Raw genomic sequence first — 25,470 nt, 5'->3', positions numbered from 1 at the left:
TTTGCATGAAAAATTTAAGGTTGAGGCAAATACCTTTGGAAGTTCTTAGTCCCATTTGGTTGATGTTGAAATATTTAAACCTGTATTTTGTGAACCCATTTCAAATTATTATGTGTGAACAGATAGTTCCGAAGGTTCAAGATTCCTAGAAAGTTGTCCTTTCTTCTGGACACAATTATGAATCTAACTATTGCTCTCATTTATGCAAGGGTTTTTAGTTCTATTTTACTATAATGTCTTGGGAGTTATAATCCACAGTGACAGTTATAGATTTGTATACTGTAAGTGTTTGAAGGATGTATTGTTAAAAACTTTCAAGAATGGTGAGAGTCCTCTAAGGGGGTTAGAGGTGTATGAAAAGCAAAAGTACACTTGTAGTCAACATTCTAGTGCCTAGACCTGGCTGACTAGGTGAGCAAAAACTGTCACCAGGTGTTGCTAAACCAGGCTCATTTTTGCAACATTGCTCATTATATTTTACTCAAATCTAAAACAGTCTGGAGTATCTTGAACCTACCACTTAGCAAAACAAAACAAGGATGCTTGTCAGTTCTTCTTCTATTCTTTGTGCCTGAAAATCCGGCACACAACATTTGCCTATGCTATGAACTCAGAACTCTCTCAACAATAAGCTACTCCTGGAAAGCAATGAAGTAATGCAGTGATACTCTTGCTTAAAGATTGCCCGTATGCATTTAATTTGAATTTTTAGATTTGAATTTTTAGATCGAGAAACAAATGATATAGTGGAGGCACCAGAGCAAGAAATGTTAACTCTCCAACTGCTGTAGAATTTGATGGTCCGTGTAAATTTTCCCCACAAGGTTTTCACCCAAGCTTTTCATTGTGAGGACGTTGAACAAAACAGTGAAGTTTAGTTCAATTCTATTTCATTTAGAAGGATTAGCTCTAAAATGTGAGTGATGTTATTATATATGACCAGTACTACTTGCTTTATCTTATACTGTGCTTTTCTTTTATTCACTTGATCTGTTAGGGGGAAAAAAGAATGTTTAGGGGCATGTGTATGCTCCCCTGCATGAAGTACTGACCATGTACTTTTTACTGGTCACAGAAGAGGTCTGAGAGGTGTAGTATATTTGTACCAATCCCCTCAGCTAATAGTGATAGGAACCACAGTTTACAAACAGTGGGTTTCCACTCAACTTCAGCAGTCTGGCTGGTATGGAAATTGTTCATAAGCAATCAGTGTGTTCTAACTTGGTACTGTGTCTACTGAGGCTCCATGATGATACTCCATGTTAGGCAATATCTAGTGTCATGCAACATATGTCCCTCATAGGTCCAACACTCACTTTCATTTTCACAAACAAACAAAAAAAGACCATGCCTATTGACTTCTCATTACAAATGCAGACTCAGACATGCTTAAAACATGTTTGACGTATTATTCTTTCTCTCTAGAACATCTGCTTTCAGAAACATTCTTTTCTTTTCAGTAACATTTGGCTCTGGAGGTGTCATCAAGGAATTCCCTCCAAGCTTACATCCTAGCTGTCAACAACACCCAGAAGACCTGACATCTAGGTACATGTGAACAGCTGAAAAAGAAAGCATCTGGTTTATTGCTGAGATTCTTCTCATAACACCTAAACAAAACTAAACCCCAAGGTAGTTCAAATAAGCAACCATCACAATAGATATGGAGAAACTAAGTAGTTGAGACTTACAGATACATGCATATATGGTTAAATTACAAAGAAAAACACTAAATCATTATAAAATTAAGGAACTTACTGGTTCTACTAGGGAAGAGGAAGAGTAAGATTGGAGGGAATATGATTACAAAGCTCACAAGGGATATCTTAAGCTGGGAAAGAGGTACAAAAATGTTTATTATTGTACATTAAACTGTATGTGTATTATATAGAATTTATGTATTTTATTCTAAATTAATTGTTAAGGATTGTAATATTTGAGATGCTCATGTCTTTCCATTTCTTTTTATTTGGGGAATGCACTGCGTAATGCTGCATTTGAAAACAGATGTATTTTATATTATTTCTCAAATATACGGACTGGCTTTTGCATTTTCACTTAAAAATCAAAGGTCAATATTTTATGAAAGCATTTAAAATATGTAGCATTTGAAGTTTTGCTGCACCTTGAGCTATACTGCACTATTAATGATGAAGTAAGCTCTGACACATGTAATTCTACATTTCCAAATCTAATACTTTGGCAATTACATATTCTAAGGCATCATATACTTTTCTACCACAAGAGCTCTACACATTAGGATTTTTTTTTTTTTTTTGCTGAAGTTAAATATGAAGATTTCATTGTAATAATTCTTTTAGAATCACACAGATCCTAAGGCATATTTAATAAAACTACAAACCCTGAATTATTCTTCTATCATCTAGACTTTTCTGTCTTCCTTGACCATCATCTTAGAAGAATCATGATCTTTACTTGATACTTGTAGCATATGAAACTATTTTAACAAAGAGAATTGTAGCACTAATGAAAAATCCACTCACCACAAATCATGATTTTGATATTCATGTCTATATTCATGGAGACTGATGAAGTAACATTTTTGTGTTTCTGTGTATGTGTACACCTGTATACATGTATGCGTCGATGTATGTTGGTGTACTTTATATTAAACTACAAGGATCAAGATCAGAGCTTGACTTTTTCTGTGAAGAGCCATTTTAGGCTTCAGAGCAATGGAATTTCTTTCATAACTATTCAACTCTGTTGTTGTAGCGTAAAAGCAACCATAGAAAACAAGAAATGAATGAGCATGGCTGTCTTCTAACAAAGCTTTATTTACAATAACAGGCCAGATGTGACCTGCAGGCTATATTTTGCCCCCATCCTGATCTAGATAATTACCTAAACTTCTCACATTACAGAAAATATAAATATGTTACATGTGACTTATGCATTGACTGTCTGTTAATTAAACGTTCTTGGGTTAGTTTAGCTTCTCACTAACTTGACTGCAACAGTGGTGGCCTTTATAAATTCCTCAAACACAGCTAGTTCTTTCCTGATTCCTTGCTGTCAGATGCTAACTGTGCTCTCTGACAGAATATCATTCCCCTAATTTAGTATCAAATTACTTCTGTACTAGCTTTGAGGTTTTGATTTGAATACCACTTCGAGAGGGCATCATAACATTGACTCAATTTTTTCTATACATACATCAGTTGTTTATTGTCTAGTATCTTTTTTTCCCTATTAAACTCTGAGCTTCACGAGGGCAGGAGCCATACTATTTTCTTAGCCTCTGTATGCCCAGTGCTAAAATAATACTTAGGGAAAACTAAGCAATAAGTATTTATGAAATGAAAAAATAAACTGCTTTCAAAATTTGCTCTAAAATTGTACATCAGAGTTCCAGGGAAGATACTGAGTAAGAGGACCCTGAGCTCATCTCACAGATACACAGATACTGGAGTAAGAGGACCTCATCTTAGATGCACCTACACAACACCTGCATCAGTGTAACTAAACTACCCAGAAAACAACCTGAAGAATAGTAGAACAGGCTGTCCATGCTTAATGGTAAAGAAGAAATGGTATCAAAAATGCTGGGAAATTAACCTACCGGGTGAATCACAAAAGGAAGAGGCATCACAAACATGGAGAAAAGACAAGAACAGAGATCACACCAGGCAACTCAGACAAGGGGGTACTTATAGTGGGAAGACAACTCCCCCTAGCATTTGGCTTTGAGAATCACAAGGGCCTAACTTGACAAGGTGTTCAATCAATGGGGATTAAGACCAAGAACTTGAAAAATCATCGGCTTGGCTCTGGGAAAGCTGGAGGGCAATAGAAAACTGAGTCCCCGACCTTAAACAGATAGCATTTAACTGCTCTTAGTTATAGCGCAGAAGCAGCAGTTTGAAAAGTACCTGGGATATATGGGAAAGAGACATGTTTACTAATCTCTGAATGTAAACTAGAGGGCCAGAGATCTTTAGGAGACCTCTCCAAGAATAGAAAGATTGGTGGGCACCATTTCCCTCCCCCACACCCCAACATGAGGGAACCAACCCAAGCATTTACCACCTAGCTGGCTAATACCATGTGTTCCAACCCTACATCCAACATATCCACTGGGCTGAAGTCCCTCCAAAGTGGTCCAGGTCCCATTCTACAAGCAAACAAATGCAACCAGTGCATACCTTCCTAAAACTGTGGGTCCTGCCTGTCCCCGTGTTCTCTTGAAGACTTCCCCTATCTGAGCCACTCCATTTGGCAGGGGTTGCTTCTAAGTGGACCTGATGCATCTCATTCTGCAAGCAACCCCTAGTGTGACAAGTACCACTCCACAATGATCATTTCCCTAAAGAGAGGGGAAGATAACTGAACACACCAGTTCAACTGCAGCCCCCAATGATGGCAGATAGCTGATCCAACAACTGATACTTCCTACCAACAAAACCTCATGGGGGAAGCACATAGAGCTGGGTAGTCTGGGGTCAATGTAACCCCAATAAAGGGACTGGGGATAGACACCTGGTCTGACAGCAGACCCTGCCCACCCATGAAAGCCCTGTAGGGGAAATGCAGGGAGAGCCCCTGACAGTTCAGGGCAAGATCAGTTCTGGAAAATAAGCAGAGGGCAGGCATCTGGTCAATTCAACACCAAGGCATCCCCTTAACAAAACAGGAACCAAATCCTGCCTAAAACAGACAAAAAGAGCCACTGTAGATGACTGGACTGAAGATAAATATGTCTCAACCCCAATAGTAGGGTGTATGCAACATACACAGGAGACACCCCTACAGCACCAGATTCCAGTGAACAGGTGACACTGCACTGCAGGACACAACAAGACCTCTTCTTCATAAAACCACTACTTTTAAGATGAGGAGACATAGCTGACTTTCCTAAGACATAGAAACAGACACAGAGAGTAAAACAAAATGAGAAAGAAGATAGCAGATTATGTCCCAAATTAAAGAACAGGACACCACAGCACAGGAGCAAAAGGAAATGGAGATAAATATGCCTGATAGAAAATTCAAAGTACTGGTCATAAAACTGCTCACTGGATGTAAGAAAAGAATAGAGAGCTCATTAAGACCTATAGCAAGATAACAAAAAATATAAAACAGAACCAGAAATGAAGAATTCAATAAATGAAATTAAAAAATACACTAGAGCAAATAAATAGTAAATGAGAAAAAGCAGATCAATGGGATGGGAGACAGGGCAATGAAAAGCAAATACACTGAACATTAAAAGAAAAAAAAATAATAGAAAAATGACAATAGCTTAAGGAAGTTCAGTGACACCATTAAGCCCAACATTGACATTATGGGGATCCCAGAAGAAGAGAGAGAAAACAGGGCAGAAAACTTATTTAAAGAAATAGTAGCTGAAAACTTCCCTAATCTGAGGAAGCAAACAGAAATCCAGATCCAGATAGCACACAGAGGCCCCAACAAAATCAACCCAAGGAGGTACACACCAAGACAAATAATATTTTTTACAATGGCAAAAATTAGTGATAAGCAGAATTTTAAAACCACGAGGAGAAAAGACAGTTACAAACAAAGGAAACTCCCATAAAAATATGAGCTGATGTTTCAGCAGAAACTTTGCAAGCCAGTAGAAAGTGTCATGATAAATTCAAGGTACTAAAAAGAAAAAAACCTATAATCAAGAATATTTTATCCAACAAGGCTATTATTCAGAATAGGAGGAAAGATAGAAGTTCACAAACAAAATTTAAAGGAATTCATCACCACTACATCAGCCTTATAAGAAATGTTCATGGGAATTATTTGAGTGAATAGAAAAGGCCATAATCAGGAGTAAGAACATTACAGGAAAAAAATTTCACAGGTACCTATAACATAATGGAAGTGGTAGATTAATCACTTATATAACCAGTATGGAGGTTAAAGCACAAAAGCAGTAGAAATAATTATATCTATAAAATCAGTCAAGAAAGGCACAAGAACAGAATGTAAAGCATGATAACCCAATTAAAAAAAAATTCCATTTATAGTTGTACCTAAAATAATAAAATACCTAGCAATAAACTTAACCAAGGAGGTAAAAGACTTATATTCCAAAAACTATAAAACACTGATGAAAAAAGTTGAAGACAACAAATGGAAAGATATTCCATGCTCATGAATTGGAAGAACCAACAAACATCCATTGCACCCAAAGCAATCAACAGATTTAAAGCAATCCCTATCAAAATACCAATAAGCATTTTCAGTCACACTATTTAAAATAATCTTAAAATTTGTATTTTAAGATTAAAATACACAAAAGACCCCAAAAAACTAAAGAAATTTTGAAAAAGAAGAAACTGGAAGTATCATAATCTCAGATTTCAAGATATATTACAAAGTTGTAGTGATCAAAAGAGTGTGGTACTGGCACAAAAACAGACACATAGATCAATAGAATAGAACAGAGGTCACAGAAATAAACCCATGATTATATAGCCTATCACTTTATGACAAAGAAAGCAAGAATATACAATGGGAAAATGATATTAGTGAAACTGTACAGCTACATGGAAAACAATTGGACTACCCTCTTGCACCACACACACAAAAAAACTCAAGGTGCCTGGGTGACTCAGTTGGTTAAGCAACTACCTTTGGCTCAGGTCATGATCCTGAAGTCCTGGGATCATGTCCCATATTGGGCTCCCTGCTCAGCAGGGAGTCTGCTTCTCCCGATGACTCTCTCTCTCAAATAAATAAATAATCTTTAAAAAAAAAAAAAAGAAAGAAAGAAAACTCAAAATTAATTAAAGACCTAAATGTGAGACCTGAAACCACAGAGTTCTTAGAGGAAAACATAGGCAGTAATCTTGAAATCAATCATAGACACATTTTTCTAGGTAGGTCTCTTTCGGCATGGGACAGAAAAACAAAATTAAACTATTGGGACTATGTGAAAATAAAAAGCTTCTGCAAAGTGAAGGAAATCAGGAATGAAACAAAAGAGAACCCACTGAATAGGAGAAGATACCTGCAAATGATACATCTGGTAAGGGGTTAATATGTAAAATTAAGAACTTATTATATGCAAAAAAATATATGTACTTAATATGTTTTTAAAAAAAAACTTCTACAAGTTAACAACAACAAAATCCAATTTAAAAATAGACAAAAGACATGAACAGACATTTCTCCAAGAAGACATACAGTTGGCCAACAGACGCAGGAAAAGATGCTTAACATAACTCATCATCAGGGAAATGAAAATTCAAATCATAATGAAAAGCACCTCACACCTGTCTGAATGGCTGAAATCGAAAATGCAAGAAACATCAAGTGTTGGCAAGGATGTATAGAAAAAAGAACCCTCATGTATTGTTGGTGGGAATGGAAACTGGTGCAGCCACTATGGAAAACAGTATGGAGGTTCCTCAACAAATTAAAAGTAGAATTACCATATGACCCAGTAATTAAACTACTAGATATTTACTCAAAGAAAATTAGAAAAGTTATACGCACCCCTATATTTATTGCAGTATTAGTTACAACAGCCAAGATATGAAAGTAACCCAAGTGTCCACCCACAGATGAATGGATAAAGAAGAGGTGGTATATGTATATATAATGGAATATTACCCAGCCATAAAAAAGAATTAAATCTTGCCATTTACAAAACATAGATGAATCTAGAGGATATAATGCTAAGTGATATAAGTTAGTCAGAGAACAACAAATACCCTATGATTTCACTCATATGTGGAATTTAAGAAACAAATGAACAGACTAAAATACATACACACACACACATTCTCTCTCTTTCTCTTAAACAGAGAACACCTGGTGGTTTCCAGAGGGGAGATAGGGGCAGAAGTTGGGGAGAAGATGAGTGAAATAGGTGAAGAGGATTTAGAGTACCGCTATCATGAGGAACACTGGATATATAATCATTGAATCATACTGCACATCAGAAAGTAAAATCACACTGTATGTTAATTATATTTGAATTTTAAAAATAAGTTAATAAAATTTTAAAATATAAAATTATATCACAATTTACGATGCCTTGAATTCCTTACACAGTAACATGTAAATTCCTTAGTATTGCAAAGACCAGTCCGACTTTGCTCAACTCATGTCCTGTAACAATGGTCTCCTCGTTTCCCAGCCCTCACCCCACGCTGTCATTGAGTGTGCAAATGCTTACAGAACCCAGAGTTCCAAAAGTTTCACAATGTAGAAAATTAACTTTTTTGCCCCTTCAAATTAAGTTCGTAATTCCACTTTCTCCAGTTTCCCAAATTTTCCTTCCTTCTTGACAAAAACTTATGAAAATTCCCTGTCATAACTGAATTCTAAGAAGAGTTAATTCATATAATTGATCCACTGGCCAGACCCCACCACACGGTTTCCCACTCTCCCCCTTGGAATCTTTCTGGAATTGTCATGGGTTATTCCTTACTCCTCTCACACAATTGTTTTTCTGTTAATTCAGACCATACTCTGCTCTTCAGGGGACTCAGAATTTCATTCACTGAGCTGTGTAGTCCCAGCAAATACTTGGTATCTATCACATATATAAAAGAAAAATTGTACTGAATCTCTCTTAAAGAAGAAGTTATAGGGTGCCTGGGTGGCTCAGTGGGTTAAGCCGCTGCCTTCAGCTCAGGTCATGATCTCAGGGTCCTGGGATCGAGTCCCGTATTGGGCTCTCTGCTCAGCAGGGAGCCTGCTTCCTCCTCTCTCTCTCTGCCTGCCTCTCTGCCTACTTGTAATCTCCCTCTGTCAAATAAATAAATAAAATCTTTAAAAAAAAAATAAGAAGTTATAAAATTGCTTAAGGAATAAGCAATTTTATAAAGAATTTAATGGAATTATAAGACTTGTGGGAAACTAATTATCCACCCAGCCCAATTAACTACCAGCCAAAACTCTCATCATCTTCAACCAAGTATATACTTTATATATATATATAAAATAAATATTATATATATAAATATATATATTTATATATATAATTATATACGTATACTTCTGAAGAGTTCCTTTGTTGGAAATCTTGGCCAGATCTCAATAAATATTTCTTGGACAAACGAGTAACATCCTTCTGAATTTACATATGTTCTCCCCAACAAAAACCTCCAACACACATACAAAAATGGAAACATTTTGCTACCTGCATCTTCTCTTGGGGTGATGAGAGGCTCTTCCTCATAAGAGATACAGTATCAATTTCAAAATGACTTGATGCTCAACAGCATAAAACATTGCACAAACACGGACAAAACTGGATGTTCAGCTTAAATTCCAAAATCATACCAATTCCAATTACTCTATTAACTTCCTCACCTTGTGAAATTATTCTTGTCAATATTTTAATTTCACTGAGTCTGAATGAGAGATAAATGTGACTGCTTCAGCAGATGGCTGTCACAGACCGCATCCCACAATTAAGACTTCGTATAAAGCGGAAGCAGCCTGATACATTAGAGATAGTTCTGAATACCCATACCCCCTAAGCTTAACCTTAAGGAATACACAGATCAGTTGCGGAAACAAGAGGTCCCCCATTTTTAATTGTCACCTGAAAACCTTGCCTAAGTAAACTGATGCAGAGGACTCCAGATAAGAGGAAAATATTTGCTTTCTTTAATTTCAAGTTTTGCCCATCTGTGCTGCCTGTGCTGTCACTGGCTGTGTAACAGTGTAGGGGCCCCCAAGGGTTGCCAAATGTTCCAGCATATGCGGTGATTGGTATATCCAAGGAAGGGCATTCCATTGACACAGCATGGGCTCCAATCAATATAGACAAGGTGCCCATAGGATACCCCTGAGCTAAACTGTAATCTAAGTGAAACATTTTCTACATCACCCAAATCACTATTCTTCACTCTTGGCATTCCTTTAAAGGGCAAAACCTCTGCCAATATAGCCCTTCTCCCTCTTTAAGATGCTTACAGGAAAAAAACCCTCAAACCAGGCCTTAGAAATTTCAGCCATTGTTGTCACCTTCATCAGAAGTCTTTGTGTTTGAGCCTTTTCTCTAATAGAGAAGGAAGGAGAATTCCTCTGTGAATATATGGTAGGATTATTTAAGGAAGGACTTTTTCTGATACTCTTGAAATATTATGCTATCTAATCTGCTCAGAATAAACTCCACATTTTATTCTAGAATTTATTCCATTTAAGGCTGAAGTTTAAAAGGCTCTCAGAGGGGCACCTGGGTGGCTCTGAGCTTCTACCTCTTGATCTCAGCTCAGGTGGTGATCTCAGGGTCATGGGACTATGCCCTGGGTTGGGCTCTGCACTCAGTGGGGAGCTGCTGGAGAGTCTCCTTCTCCCTCTCCCCCTTCCCTTCCCCTTACTTGCCTGAATTCCTGCTCTTTCTCAAATAAATAAATCTTTCAAAAAGAAAAAAAATGTCTCTCAGAGACTTCACTTTTCTTTAGGATGAGAGCCACAAATTTTTTTGAAATAGTTGCATCACATAATGAAAAAAGTTCTGTTGTTTGGTTTGTTTGTTGGCTGCAAAAGAACTGGAAGGCTGTGAATATGTAGCTGTCTCTGGGGTCCCAGTTTTTTATTCACCTGTAAAATGGGAAGAAAATCACCCTAACTGGTAATGCTCAAAGACAGAAAGTTCATGGGAGTTAATTTTGAAATGGTTAAACTACTAAGGATGTGAGATACTGTTATCATAGTGTCAGTTTCAAGGAGGAAGTAAAAAATCAAGTTTGAAATGAAGCGGTCATGCCTCTGCTCTGACCCCCATCTTTCTATCAAGTGTGGTTTTCTTAAAAACCCAACTGAAGATCTTTCTTTCTTCTTACTATCTATGGGATCACTGCTGTTGGGGGGAGGTGTATTTTTCTTGCCGTAACCTTATGTCATTACACTCACTTCAGAACATAGCAGCGTGCCATTAGGAACATCTCACACAAGTGAGAGGTGGTAGCAGTTTCTTGGCCCTTAACAAAATGCTGGTCTCTGCCACAGAATTGGGGATGAGAGGTTCTTCCTCCAAGCTCTAACATTTTTAACCCTGTTAAGGATCTGAGCAAGTAAGGTGGGTTTAGGTGACAAACGGAGATAGAATAAAAAAAGTTGCTAAGGAACTACATTCTCCAGAAATAGAAAAGAGATTTTGAGATTAAAGGTTCAATAAACTGATAACCTTCAAACACGGGCTGGCTGTTCAGGCTTGGGCTTTTCCACTGCATTTTACAATGGTACCCAATGTCTAAATGTAAGATTTCTGAAAGAAAATTACAAAGAGGACCTAGCAGAAATGACATTGACAGGATATTCTATTTATTTCCCCTCCTCGAAAGAACAATTTGGTATTTAATTTTCAAAAATTTTCACAGGGGTATCTGGTGGGTGAGGGGAGAGTTTGAGAAGGATAGTCTTACTTTATTACAAAACACGAGTCCCACAGACCAGGTAATCATTTGCTAAAGCCTTTCTCTGCAGGAGATGCTATTCACAAAACTGCCTAGGCTCTCTTATCCAAATATTCGCTCTGATAGACAGCATTATCATTGTTATTTAGCATATATATTGCTCTTCACAATCATATATTGCCTAATCTTAGCAACACATCCCCAGTGAGCATTATCATCTCTATTTGCAGATGAAAAGAATACAGCACACAAAGGTTAAGTGACTTACCCATCATGAAACTACCATTCAGTGCTGAACAAGAACCCGAGCAGGGGACGGGACTATAAAACAACAGGCACCCCATCTACTAAATTGTAAACAGAGGGCTCACTTCTCGAACATAGGAGGAGGGGCTCAAGTTCACTTTTTTTTAATGCCTTGTCTCAACAGGAGAATTAAATCATTAAATCCTGGCTTATCCTTTCTGCTTTTTCAAGATCTCTCTTTTTATCTCAGCCTGAGGAGTAGAGCAGTAATGCTTTCAAATCGGCCACAGAGTCACCTGCAGGTTTAGATCAGACCTGATTCTAAAGGCAAAGTTTTCCTCCACTCCCTGCCAGACCCATCACTCATGCCCTCCCTGCAAAGTCAAGTATGTTCCTTCAGCCTTTACTCCACTAAGTTGTAACTGAAACACCAACCGTCAGGAATTGCTTTGGAACCCAAACATCCTTGTGGATCAGAACTTTCATGAATATACTTGCATTTGTGTGTGTCCTTGGCAGGAGGAAGAGAAGGAGAGGAGACTCACTGCTCTTAATTTTTAACTCTGTATAAGACATACAATTAGAAAACGTAGAAATTATACTTCTAATTATAGTAAATCCTTTAAAAAAAAAAAAAGACTACAGATACGTAACTAAAAATGTTCCTATCTTTATTCAAGTTATTCTGAGGACTTAGCTCAATGGTTCTTAACCAACATCACTAAGATTCAAACTAAGGCCACCATAGATAATGGTTTTGAATTGACCTGGATGTTTGACAAATAAAAACTTCTAGCTGTTTTCTTTGTTTGGAAAAGTGATTTCCAGAAATTGTGAAGTTAAAGGAAATTCAGAGGTCATCTAGTCTATCTGACTTGATTAAGGCAATATACGGACGAATTGTGTTACCTTTAGCTTATCGCTGGTTTGGCATAAATTTTAATCTCACAACAGATAGTCTCCAATATCCCTCTTAATCTCCATAAAAGGAAAGGGTTCTTTAGGATGTCTAGACAGTATACAGGTCAATATATTTCACAATATGCATTTGCGCTATTTTTAAAAGTCAACCAACAGTTGCTGTGATATATTACATTATTTTCCTAATGGTTTCCACAAATATATGGCTTTGTGATTTTTCCATCAGACAACTACAGTGATGCTGGTATACTTTTGGCCGAAAGCCTTACTCCAAATCTCAGACTCCATACACATGCTTTTAAGTGGTCCCATTAGATAGTAAGTATTATTTCCCATGAGAAACAGTTGTTTCATTATCTGTCTATCTCTGAGTTTTAGGTAACAGGAACATAATGCTATATTAGAAAAAAAGGCATTGCTGCCTTTTTTTTTTTTTTTTTAAATCAAGAGGCTCTTGAATTTTCAATAGCAATTGCACAGTATTATCCCTCTGATAATATCAAGGAAACAATTTCAGTTTGTACCTAACGATGGAGTCAAGAATCAAGAGAAAAGCAAAATAAACATTTTAGGACCTGCCGTTAATAAAACAGGGTACAGTGTATGGATCAGGGTGATAAAACCTCCAGCATGAAACACGAGTAATCCCAGATCTTTGTGCCTCAGTCTATCATATTTAGTAACAACTGACTGACCTGATTTCAACATGTCAACTGTATCCTGATGAGCCCTAGAGGTGGTTTTGTGAAAGGCTCTTTTTCTCCTCGGAAAGAGCGGACACACACACAAATGGAGACTGGCCAGCAGACAGAATGATTGGTTAGGTCTTACTGGCAATGCTCTCCCTACTCTTTAATTTCATAAAGGTCAGAGGCGTTACTTTAAACAGGGCCCTATTAAAATTCTGAAGGATGGAGCTTGCTCATCTCAAATACCTAGGTGGTAAGTGAAAGAGGGGAAAGAAGAAAAAAAAAAAAAAAAAGCACCACCCAGTACAAGGTTAGATTAGGTCCCTGTGTACATAGGGCTATCCGAGGGAAGATCGAGCCCTGAAGATTTTAATTTCAGTGAAGTCATACAGAGCTAATGGAGCCACAGGCGATCAATAGCTCCCACTCTGCTATGAGGAGGAGAGATTTATTGAGCTCTTCCCACTGATCCTGCATCAAGTACAGCCAGCAGTGCCGATCCCTGTGCCCCCCAGTCGCTGCCGTGTGCAAATGATGGACTCCCTTCCAAGCACCAGCTCGGCTTTCACAGCCAGCATAGAGTTCTCAGACAATCCCTTAATATGTCCACTGGAATCATATCTTTATAACATTTAGGCTGGGAGGTAAGAGAACCAATAAATCACTTACCTCTCTCCCTCCAAGTTCAGACCCAGTTCAGACCAGGTACAGGAGCTGGGGTAATGGCAATCTATGTAACAGCTTTATTGCCACTAACCCAAACCTATGGGCTCCCTGTTCCTCCTCTAGTCCCTTGGATCCTACTTTACAATAAGATTTGGTCTGCAGCACAGATACCATCTAGTTGCCACATACTCAAAAGCATAACATGACACAGTAGCTGTTAGGCCCTCACCTCTCCAATCAGATAAAGCACTGTTCTCTGAGTAAGCCTGGAAAGAAGAATGGAAAGCCTCCCCTAATAGTGGAAGTTCTCACATCAACGAAGGCCTCCCAAATATGGACATCAAACCTGTGTATTTGATTTTATTGGATACTTTGGGGATCTTTATCTTTGGAATTATGTATTAAATGATCAGTGTAATCACTTAACAAGCCGCTAGAGATAACAGTAAGACTCATTCCTGGCCAGTTCATTCAATGGTGATTACTTCTGCTGGTAATGGACACGACTGCTCTTTTCTCCATTGCTTCCACAATCAGGAATTCCCTCCTGTCATCTACAGAGACAAGCATTATATGCTGGCAAAAGAAAATCAAGCGGTGGTTAGCAAGTGCTACACACAGTTCACCAGTAACCCAGGTAGCTTGCTGCTCTTTGCAAATGAAGAAGTCATCTTGGGTATCTGCCACACAAATTAAATAACAGCTTTCAAGAGTAAAACTAGCATTTGGCAGTGCCTGACTTAAAACGCTACTGCAGCTAATGTTCATCGAGTCCCCAGAGGACGGCCTCGTAAGTGTCAAGTCAGCAACCAGATGACTTCCAGATTCAAATATATTTGCTTTAACTGTTTTTCTTCCCTATATTCTTTCCCACTACTTCTAAAGTCATGTTTAATGCTATGTAATCAACGAAGTCGGACTTTCCAATTAACTTCTGTTTATTAGTGAATTTTACCCCAGCTTTTGTGCATGTAGAATACTTGCTTAACTTGAACTTATTAAAATGAGTATCTCTAATCTTCTCAGAATGACAGCTCTCTGAAACAAGTGAAATAAACAAATTTCTGGGATTACATTCAAAATTACTACTTTGGTTTCTTTTTTATCTTTGCCTTTATTAAATTCACAAGTTCAAATCGACATTTTAAAAGATCAAAAAAGAAAAAGATCAGATAGTCACCTCAGCAATTAAAAACATTAGATCCATGTACTTTCTACTCCTGAAATGAAATCCTCAAATCAAGGGTGAGTTCACTGAGCAGAGGACTCACCACATCCTATGTGTGACAGCCTACAAAGACCACGTATAATCAGGTATATGAACAGTGTCTTTTTCTCATTGTTTAATTTATAGATAAATACATGAAACAAAGATAGGACTTTGCTAGGAAAGCAGAAGATAAACAACCCAATCCACTAAGAAAATAGAGTTTCAGTGCAAACTCATCATTTAAGAGTGATTGTGTTGTGTATTAGACACTGAGGTAGGTATTATAATCTCTATTTTATAGATTAGGAAATTTAAATCCAAAGAGGGTACATAACCTGCCATAATAGCAAGTATGTGTAGAGCTAAGATTTAACTCCACATACTCTGATTTCAAAGCCCTGGTTACACTGACCATTATATAAGTCTGGCCATTATCAAGGTGTCGTATGGCTCATTTAGCCAGATTCCCATTCTGTTTAATTATTCCAAAGGAGGAATAAGTAAGACACTCTCAGAAGCAGCATAGACTTTGGAGAATTGAGACATGTTTTTAAATATAGAGCTATGGGGGCGCCTGGGTGGCTCAGTGGGTTAAAGCCTCTGCCTTCCGCTCAGGTCATGATCCCAGGGTCCTGGGATCGAGCACCGCATTGGGCTCTCTGCTCTGCGGGGAGCCTGCTTCCTTCTCTCTCTCTTCCTGCCTCTCTGCCTACTTGTGAGCTCTGTCAAATAAATAAATAAAATCTTTAATAAATAAATAAATAAATATAGAGCTATGCATATTGAAATATATAGTTATTTACACTTAAATAACTTCCAGAAGCAAATTTATTTTTTAATATATTATTAAGTCATTTCGTTTTCAATCAAGGTCATGCAAAAATAGTCTACAGGTGGAAATTTATTGAACACCTACTATGTCCTGGGAACTTAACTCCTATTTACTTATTTAATCCTCATTTAACTTTACGTTACAATGCATTATAATCCTTATTTAAAATAAAAAAAAAACAGATTCAATGATTAAATTACATGACTAAAAATAGGGTGAAGGGAGAAAATAAGGTATTTAAATCTAGTTATTGACTCCAATTCCTAAGCTTCAACATGCCAACAATCCCTAAGATGTACCAAAAGAAATATCACACAAGCATGCATGTGCTTACAATATAATACCATAAATGGTTTAAGGCTAAAAAAAAAAGTGTTGTGGCAAATAGCCAACTTAAAAATTGCTTACATTAAGTATTTCCTGAAATCATTAAGACTTTTTACTAAATCATTTTGATGATACAAATGATAAAATAATGCCTACCATTTGTAAGCAAAGAAGTAAGACAGAAAATTACATTTCATTTCAAAAATATAATAGCTGCCAAGGCAATATAAAACTAGACAATATATGATTAATTATTAAGTGGCACAGACCTGCATTACCCAAAGTATGGTACCAACACATGTTGTGGCAATAAAATTTATACAAGGCAACAGATATGTAAACATAGCTTGTATTTATTTTTCTATCTTGTGATTAGTTTTCTAATTATGGTCAGTGGTATTAGTTTTCCTTTTTATAAAAAAGTAAAGGTTTTTTTTTTAGCTTATTTTTTTTTAATTTTTTATTTTTCATAAACATATATTTTTATCCCCAGGGGTACAGGTCTGTGAATCGCCAGGTTTACACACTTCACAGCACTCACCAAAGCACATACCCTCCCCAGTGTCCATAACCCCACCCCCCTTCTCCCAACTCCCCTCCCCCCAGCAACCCTCAGTTTGTTTTGTGAGATTAAGAATCACTTATGGTTTGTCTCCCTCCCAATCCCATCTTGTTTCATTGATTCTTCTCCTACCCACTTAAGCCCCCATGTTGCATCACCACTTCCTCATATTAGGGAGATCATATAATATTTGTGTTTCTCTGCTTTGACTTATTTCGCGTATCATGCTTAGTGAAATAAAGGTTTTTTTTAAAAGAAATTTCTCCTTATTAATCATTTTAGAATACTATTTAATAGTGCTTACTAAATGTGAACATAAGTACAAAAATCTTTGGTCCTAGCAATTATATTCCTTTGTATAAACCCAACAGAAATGTATACAAATGTACATGAAAATATAAACATAAGAATATATTCATTGCAACATTATTTGCTATAGACCCAAGACAGAAATTAACCAAATGGCTATCAACGGCTGAATAGGTAAATATATTCATACAATAAGATATGATCCAGCAATTAGAACAACTCTACGAAACATAGATGAATCTCATAAGTATTGAGAGAAAGCAGCCAGACATAATTTCAAATATAATGTAAAGTTCCTAGAAAATAGTAAGCATTCAATGTATAGTTGTTTCCTTTTTGATTATCTGTGGTAGTATTGCTATTATTTCATTCATTCTCTCAGTGCTTATGGCCAAATCCATCTTTTACTTAAGAGTAGCAGGTTACTGTCCTCTTGGGCCACTTCACTACACTCTCCTACAAGGAGGGATGCTGCTATGCTGTTGATGAATGGCTTTATATCAGATGTTGTATTGAGCGGATTGACTAAGTTAAATTAGCACATATACCATTAAGGTCTTTTCTAAAGGTCCCATTAGATTGGTAAGACAGGCAGGGAAGCTTTTCCTACACTCTATTGTGTCTTCTTCTGCATTCCTTACATTAGAGAAGGAAAATCCAAGATACAAATAAAAATCACAAATAATAACCCAGTCAATCCAAGTAAGTGGAAAGGAGAGAATCATCAAGAGCATAAAACTGACAAACAAAAGAGAAAAATTAACAAAACCAAACATTGGGGCTACAGAAATTAACAAGATTAATTAACTAATAAGAAAGCAGGTCAAGAAAAGAAATACAAATGACCAAAAATATTAAAAGGAGCTATCATTACAAACCTACAGATATTTAAAAATAATAAGATAATATTATCAAATTAATTCATTAATTCAAAAAACAAAGTCAACAAATCTCTTGGGCACCTGGATGGGGATCAGTCATTAAGCCTCTGCCTTCGGCTCAGGTCATGATCTCAGGGTCCTGGGATCAAGCACCGCATTGGGGAAAACACAAACATTTAATTTCTAACAAATGCTCTGAAACTATTCAAATGGGAAAAAGAGAATCCTTTTTAATGGTCCTGGAATAACCTAATAAATACAAAGAAAAATGAACCTTGACTCCTACCTCAGACCACATGTAAGACTTGATTCAAGATGGGTCATGGAGCTAAATATAAAAGATAAAACCCTAAATCTCCTAGAAGAAAACCTGGAAGATGATTGTAACAACTCTGATAGGCAGAGATTTCTTGAGAAGCTATTTTATAAAACCCAATAAACTGAAAAATAAAACCATCAAATCAGACTCCCTCAAAATTAAGGATTTCTGGTCACCAAAATATACAATTAAGAAAATGTAAAGGCAAGCCAGAATAGAAGAAAATATTTTTACAAATATATCTGACAAAAGATTTGAATCCAGGATATAGAATTTCCTATAAATCAAAAAGCACAATCCAACATATACAAACTTGGACTATGGTTTAAATGGGCATGTTTCCAAAGGATTATGCAATAAGTTTATTAAAAAGGTATTCGATATCATTTTTTTAAGAATTTTAAAATTATTTATTTCACAGAGACAGCGAGAGAGGGAACACAAGCAGGGGGACAGGGAGAGGGAGAAGCAGGCTTCCCACTGATCAGGGAGCCCAATGCAGGGCTTGATCCCAGGACTCTGGAATCATGACCTGGGCCAAAGGCAGATGTTCAAGGCCTGAGCTACCCAGGTGCCCCTCAATATCATTTTCATCAGAGAAAAAGTCAGTTAAAACCACAATATGATATTTACTATTTTATACCCATGAGAGTGATTATAATAAAAAAGACAAATATTGGCAAAGATGTATAGCAACTAGATCTTCCTGATATGTGTAGTGAGGTTTGAATATAGTTTAACTACTTTGGAAAATTATTTGATAGTTTTCAAAAGTTAAACATAACCTACTTGATAACCAAGAAATTCTTCTCTAAGCATTTACTTATGAGAAACCAAAGCAGATGTTCTCAAAAAGACTTCCAGGAGAGCTTTCATAGCAATTTTATTTGTAATAAGCCCAAACTTGAAAGGATTCAAAAGTTCATCAACAGTGGAATGGAAAAGCAATTATAACATAGTCATACAACAGAACACTACATATACACAAAAAATAATGCTTACTGATACAAACAACACAGAGATGACTATCAAAATCATACTGAGCAAATGAAGCCAGTCACAAGAGCATCATTCCATTAAAGGAATATTCAGGAATGGTCAAAACTAACCAATGGTGACAGGGATCACAACAGCGGTTGCCTACAAGGAGGAGAATGATCAGAAGGGGCATGAAGAAACCTTCTCAGGTAATGGAAACATATTCTATCTTTTTTAAGATTTATTTTAGAAAGAGAGAAACTGTGCACATGCATGCTGGGGGAGGGGCCAAGGAAGAGGGAGAGAGAATCCTCATGCAGACTCCCTGCTGAGCATGGAGCCTGACACAGGACTTGATCTCAGGACCTTGAATTCATGACCTGACCTGAGCTGAAATCAAGAGCTGGCCATTTAACCAACTGAGCCATCCAAGCGCCCCAGAATGTATGATATCTTGTTTAAAGTTGTCGTTACGCAAATATACACATTTGCCGCATTCTTTGATTTATACACTTACTATCTGTGCATTTCCTCTCAGTGTTTTAATTTAATGAGAAAAATATTAACCTGATTCTGATACTTCATTCAATAAACTGAAAACTGGTAAAAGGACTCTGGAAAGTCATCTGGCAATCCACAGTGAAGCTGAGTACATTCTTGTACATAGACCTGGCAATTCCACTCCCAGGCATGTAACCTGCAGAAACGAGTCAAAATGTTCATCAAATACATGTTCAAATTTTCCATATTAATAATATCCCAAGCTAGAAACAATTCCTAGGCTTACCCAACAATGGGATGGATAAATTCTGGTGTATTTATATAATGGTATTCTAAACATCAATAAGAATAGAACTATTGTGGATCTCAGTGTTGAGGGAAAGACAAAAAAAAAAAAAATACAAGTTGTAGGTTACCACTTCAAAACTAAACAAAATCAATGTCTAGTGGTAGGTAAGAAGCAAGACAGTAGTTACAAACCAGGGAGATTAGTAACTATAGAGCCAGAAGGGTGCTTTTTTTTCAGTAGATTCTAGTTACATAGATACATTTACTTGTGAAAATTCACTCAGCTACACATGGATGCTTAATGCATTTTATGTATTCTAGACTGCAATAAAAAGTCTAAAAATCTGTGGCAAACAGGAGAAATATATTCCATGCTTTGGTCATGACATGCCATTCAAAACTGCCACGAAAAAATGTAGCATGAATTCACCTGTCTAATAGTAAGTAAAAGTGATAGAAGGTGTGATTTTTAAAATCTTGTTTGCCATCTACTTCAGAAATGAGTTTATTTTTATTTGATCATCTGGGTATTTCAGGTGCCCCTGGGGCAAGACCAAAATTTATAGTCCTGTAGTTATATAGGCCACTTGTTTATATAGAGAATTTTATAGCTTCATTCTTCAGGCTTATGTCAGTATTGTTGGAGTTTGCTCTCTTAATTATCCTCCGGGACTTCAGTGTGCACACAGATGTCAATTCAGATGGGCCAGCGTGTATCTTTCTGGAAGCAATGGACTCTGAGTTTTAACCAGATGGTTGAGGCAAGTTCCCTTAAGGCCAAGCTCATTTTAAACTTTGTCTATGGATTTAATTTGTGAAGAGGGTTCCATTTTCAATGTCTAATCTCATTTACCCAGTCATTAGCCATTAATTTCCTTTCTTACAAAATTTCTTTTTAATTTCAAGATGAATGCCTAGATATAAGCATGAACTTTTTTTTTTTTTTTTTTTTTTAGGAATTTACTCTATGTCAAACACTGTTCTAAATCTTTTATATGTAACTCATCCAATAATTACAATTAATCTGTGCAATAGGAACTATTAAAATTATCCTCATTTAAAATAAAGAAAAAATGAAGCACAGAGAGGTTAAAAAAAAAGAAAAGAAAAGAAAAACTTGGCCCAGGTGACATGGAAGACAGGTCTATGTACATGAATGTATTCAGCTTCACTATGGATTGCAGATGACTTTTCAGAGTCCTTGTACCAGTTTTTCAGTTTTATTAAATATTTTATCTTAGATAAATTTTTAAATTATTTATTTAAATTTATTCTTAATTATCCTATTATATCATTGTTACTGGGAATTAAAAACTCTGCATTATTTATAAAAGAAGCAGCTAGAAATTTGAGTATGGAGCCTAGCAAAATTTCCAGAGGAATTAAAATATCATAAACACTGTGGCTGGGTGTCTTATTTTAAAGCTTACCTATTGTCAGACCACTGGCTGCTAACAGAACCCCTGGAGCCTCTAGCGCTGCACCTCCAGGTCCTCCAACAACCATCAGCGTGATGATGCATCAAACAAAATGGAAAATCTCGAGGACCTTTTTACAGACTTCACATTTCTTCTTTTCTTTTTCTTCTTTTTTTTTTTTAACTTTGTCCTTTAGATTATTTAAGATTTTTTTTTTAATGCATTTGAGAGAGAGAGAGGGAAAGTGAAAGAGAGCATGAGAGGGGAGAAGGTCAGAGGGAAAAGCAGACTCCCCGTAGAGCTGGGAGCCAGATGTGGGACTCACTCCCAGGCTAGACAAAATCTGGAATTTACTTTGCAGGCTCAAGAGCCCGCTATGCACCTGCTATCAAAGAGCAATGGCAGTGCTATGGATAGCTCACATTTTCCTCTTGCCACCTTTTCTCTCTTGTTACTTTAAATTTCACTGAAAAGGGTAATAAGACAGGTACATGTCCTTCCTTTTAGATACCTTCTTCAAATAGCTTCCATGAACACTGTCAAAAATTGTGTCCCTTACTCTCCTACAGGACTAGGGATCAAAGAAGCAACCATACTGTTGTGATTATTATTAATACCAGTTGTTGGACATATAGAATACTCCAGAAACTGTGTTGTAGATATAACTTTATACATACACTTTAATATATGTATTCTCCATAGCTATATTAGGTTATAGGTAAACATCTGAAGAAACTAATACTCAGAAAAATGTGTGGCTTAAACTGTGGAAAGAGCTTAGATGTCCATTGATAGATGAATGGATAAAGAAGATGTGATACACACACACACACACACACACACAATGGAATATTATGCAGCCATCAAATAAACAAAATCTTGTCATTTGCAACAACATGACCGGAACCAGAAGGTATTATGCTAAGCCAAATGAGTCAATCAGAGAAAGACAATTATCATATGATCTCTCTGATATGAGGAATTTGAGAGGCAGGGAAGGGGGGTTATGGGGGGAGAGAGAGAAAAATGAAGCAAGATGGGGTTGGGAAGGGAAGGGAGACAAACCATAAGATTCCTAATCTCAGGAATAAACTGAGGGTTGCTGAGGGGGTCAGGAAAGGAAGAGGGTGGCTGGTTTATGAACATCGGGGAGGGGATGTGCTATGGTAAGCACTGTGAATTGTGTAAGACTGAGGATTCACAGACCTGTACCCCCAAAGCAAATAATACATTATATGTTAATAAAAAATTTTAAAAATGAGGATGTGTGGCTTTCTCAGATTGTTCAGAAGGAAATGGGAGAGGTGGGATGTGCACTTAGAACAATCTGATTTCAGAGAATGTTTACCTTTCCCACTGACAATCTCATCTAAATACCCTAAAACTGAAGTTTGGATCTATTTCATGTTGTTTTCATTAGAATAATGGGCTTCTAATTTTGACCCATATGGTAACAAACAAATTCCTGGGCTTTTTTTTTTTTTTTTTTTTTGCTCCTGCTCCATTTGACATTTTCTTTTGCTCAAGTTGCCCCTAGTGCAATTCTTCTTACTTGATAGCCGCCTAGAAAGGGTTACCAACCTGGGGTACCAGAGCGATACTGCGCACAGCCATGAAGCAGGGAAACCCCTCCCCCCACCTGTGTCGCACATTATTGCCAAACGACTTAATCAACAGTGTTAGCTCACCCTTATGCCATAGTCTGTGTCTCACAGAACTCTTCATGAAGAGCTATCTTCCAGAGGTTATATCTCTAACCACTCTTTCCAAATAGGCCTAAACCCACAGAAATGAGCCATGTGTGCAGAGACAGTATCTCATCCCATCTCTTCTACTGCTTCTCTCTCTTCTACTGCTCTCAGACCCTCACCCTTTACAGGTGCTCTCCCTTAGCGTTCTAGAACAAAAACCACCACACAAATCAGCCATTCGTCTGTCTCGGGTCCAACCAAACAAGCCTGGTTGTTTGGGGCTTAGCAAAATCATCTTCATTCAAGCCGCAATCCTAAAACTTAACATGGCGCTTGGAACAATCCAGAAAATTTAAGGCGGTGGGGGAGTCAGCTCAGTTAACTGACTTTTTTTTTTTTTTTTTTAAACTCAGTTGCTTTGAATGCAACAGGAAAGAAGCCACAAGGGAGAGCTACACGTGGGGAACGTTATGTGGATATGAAGATAAAGGAAAGGTGCAGAAAGGACAGCATTTCTCGATCACATAAGTTTAACTACAATGCCCCTCAACAAGACAGGGAATTCAGGAAAAATGATCATATGTGTTGCGACGTGAATGGTACAGTAGTGAGTTTATATGTGGACACACTGATTTTGAGATGACTATGGGTCATTCCGGTGGGTGAGAGTCCAACACAGTTTGGAGCTTGGAATCTAAGTCAACCTTGGTCAGATCAGGAAAAAGTAAACTGAGAGTCATTATCCCTGGCATACTAGTGAGAGTTGCGGAGTAGATAACACAATCCAGAGGGAGGGAAAAGCAGAGCCGTTAAAAGCAGTGAAAGTTCAAAAGTTAAATAGCTCATCTTGTTAAAGTGAGCTTCCACCAAGCTTTTCAAAGGAACCTTTTTCTAAGACTAAGGTAAAGAACATTAAATATTAAATGAATAGTGTTGGAATCTGGACATTAGTAAGCATCCAGCCAGACTTCAAAATATACTCCCCCCCTCCCCGCCATTGAATTATACGCCAAGAAATCATCCCTCCTGCTGAATTTTTCTCCATAATACTTATCACCATCTGATGTACTACATATTTTATTTAGAGCTTCTTGTTATCTTTATTTCTCCACTTGAATGAGATTATAAGAGAATTTGTTTCTACCTTGTTCACTGCTTAGAATCTTAGGTACTCACCATATATTTATCAGAAGAAAAAAAAGAAGGAAAACAAAAATTGCTTTCTACCCTTGGGTGGCAGGTAGTACTGAAATACTACGTAAGATTCAGCAAAACCAGTTTGTCCTGTTTCATTTCAACTAGAGTGTTAGGAAGGAAAGAAACTTGTAGAAGCAGTTAAACTACATCTTATTAACATTGAAACATACAGTCAAAAGTCATTCTATTACACAGTTTCTTTATTCTAATAGAGAAGCTATCAGAACATAGATAAAGAGAATTAGCTGGCTTGTAATTAGACTTCTGGGACACTAAAGGATAACCGTTTCAGTTTCAACAGCCTAGACTGAATGCATTAAATATACCATATTACATTGACAAAATGACAAAGTGGCATTGGCATGCACTTAAGCAGTACATGTTTGTTAAGAATTTCCCTGTTCGGTGGTGGTACAGGCTGGTTTACATAGCACTTCTGCAAAACATCCCATCATCATGCATAGCACGGGTAGCAGACATTCCTTGAAGGAACTGGCATTCTAGAAGCAATGCTTCTAATTGGTGATTATCCATGATATTGACCCATGTGCTGAAAGGTTTAGAAGCTGTTTCAGGTAATTCTAATACACTGATTTGTTGCTGATGATTCAGTGTTTCAGTTCAATATGGTTTTCTTTGAAAGGCACTGGGTTTGGGAATAATCCGACCATATTCTCTGACATCTCATCACTCCCCAGGATTCATTCACTGATCATCAACTCTCCAACCTCAGAGTTCCAAGGCCACACTTCTGGCAGCTTCAGACATGTAGCCAGTGGCATTTCTCGATAAAGAACTCATTCGGAGAATAGGCACCAAGAGCTCAGAATGCTGGATTCCTCTCAGCTGGCCGAGAATGTACTGACACTGGGCAGAAGAGCTCTATGTCTACCACCTCCATGGCTACCATCCCTGCCCAGGCCTTCAGTGTCCCTGTGCTCTCCAGGCTTCTGTTTTGCCATCCACAGTCTTCATGCACAGAGAAGCCAAATTTGTTCCCAGGTTCTACAAAGCCCTGTGTGATCACATCTGGATTTCTCTCTCCTATCCAAACCTACAACAACACGCCCTGAGGATA

Source organism: Mustela nivalis, assembly GCF_964662115.1.
Source record: "Mustela nivalis genome assembly, chromosome: 13".
NCBI lineage: Eukaryota > Metazoa > Chordata > Mammalia > Carnivora > Mustelidae > Mustela > Mustela nivalis.
This window is presented reverse-complemented; position numbering follows the sequence as displayed.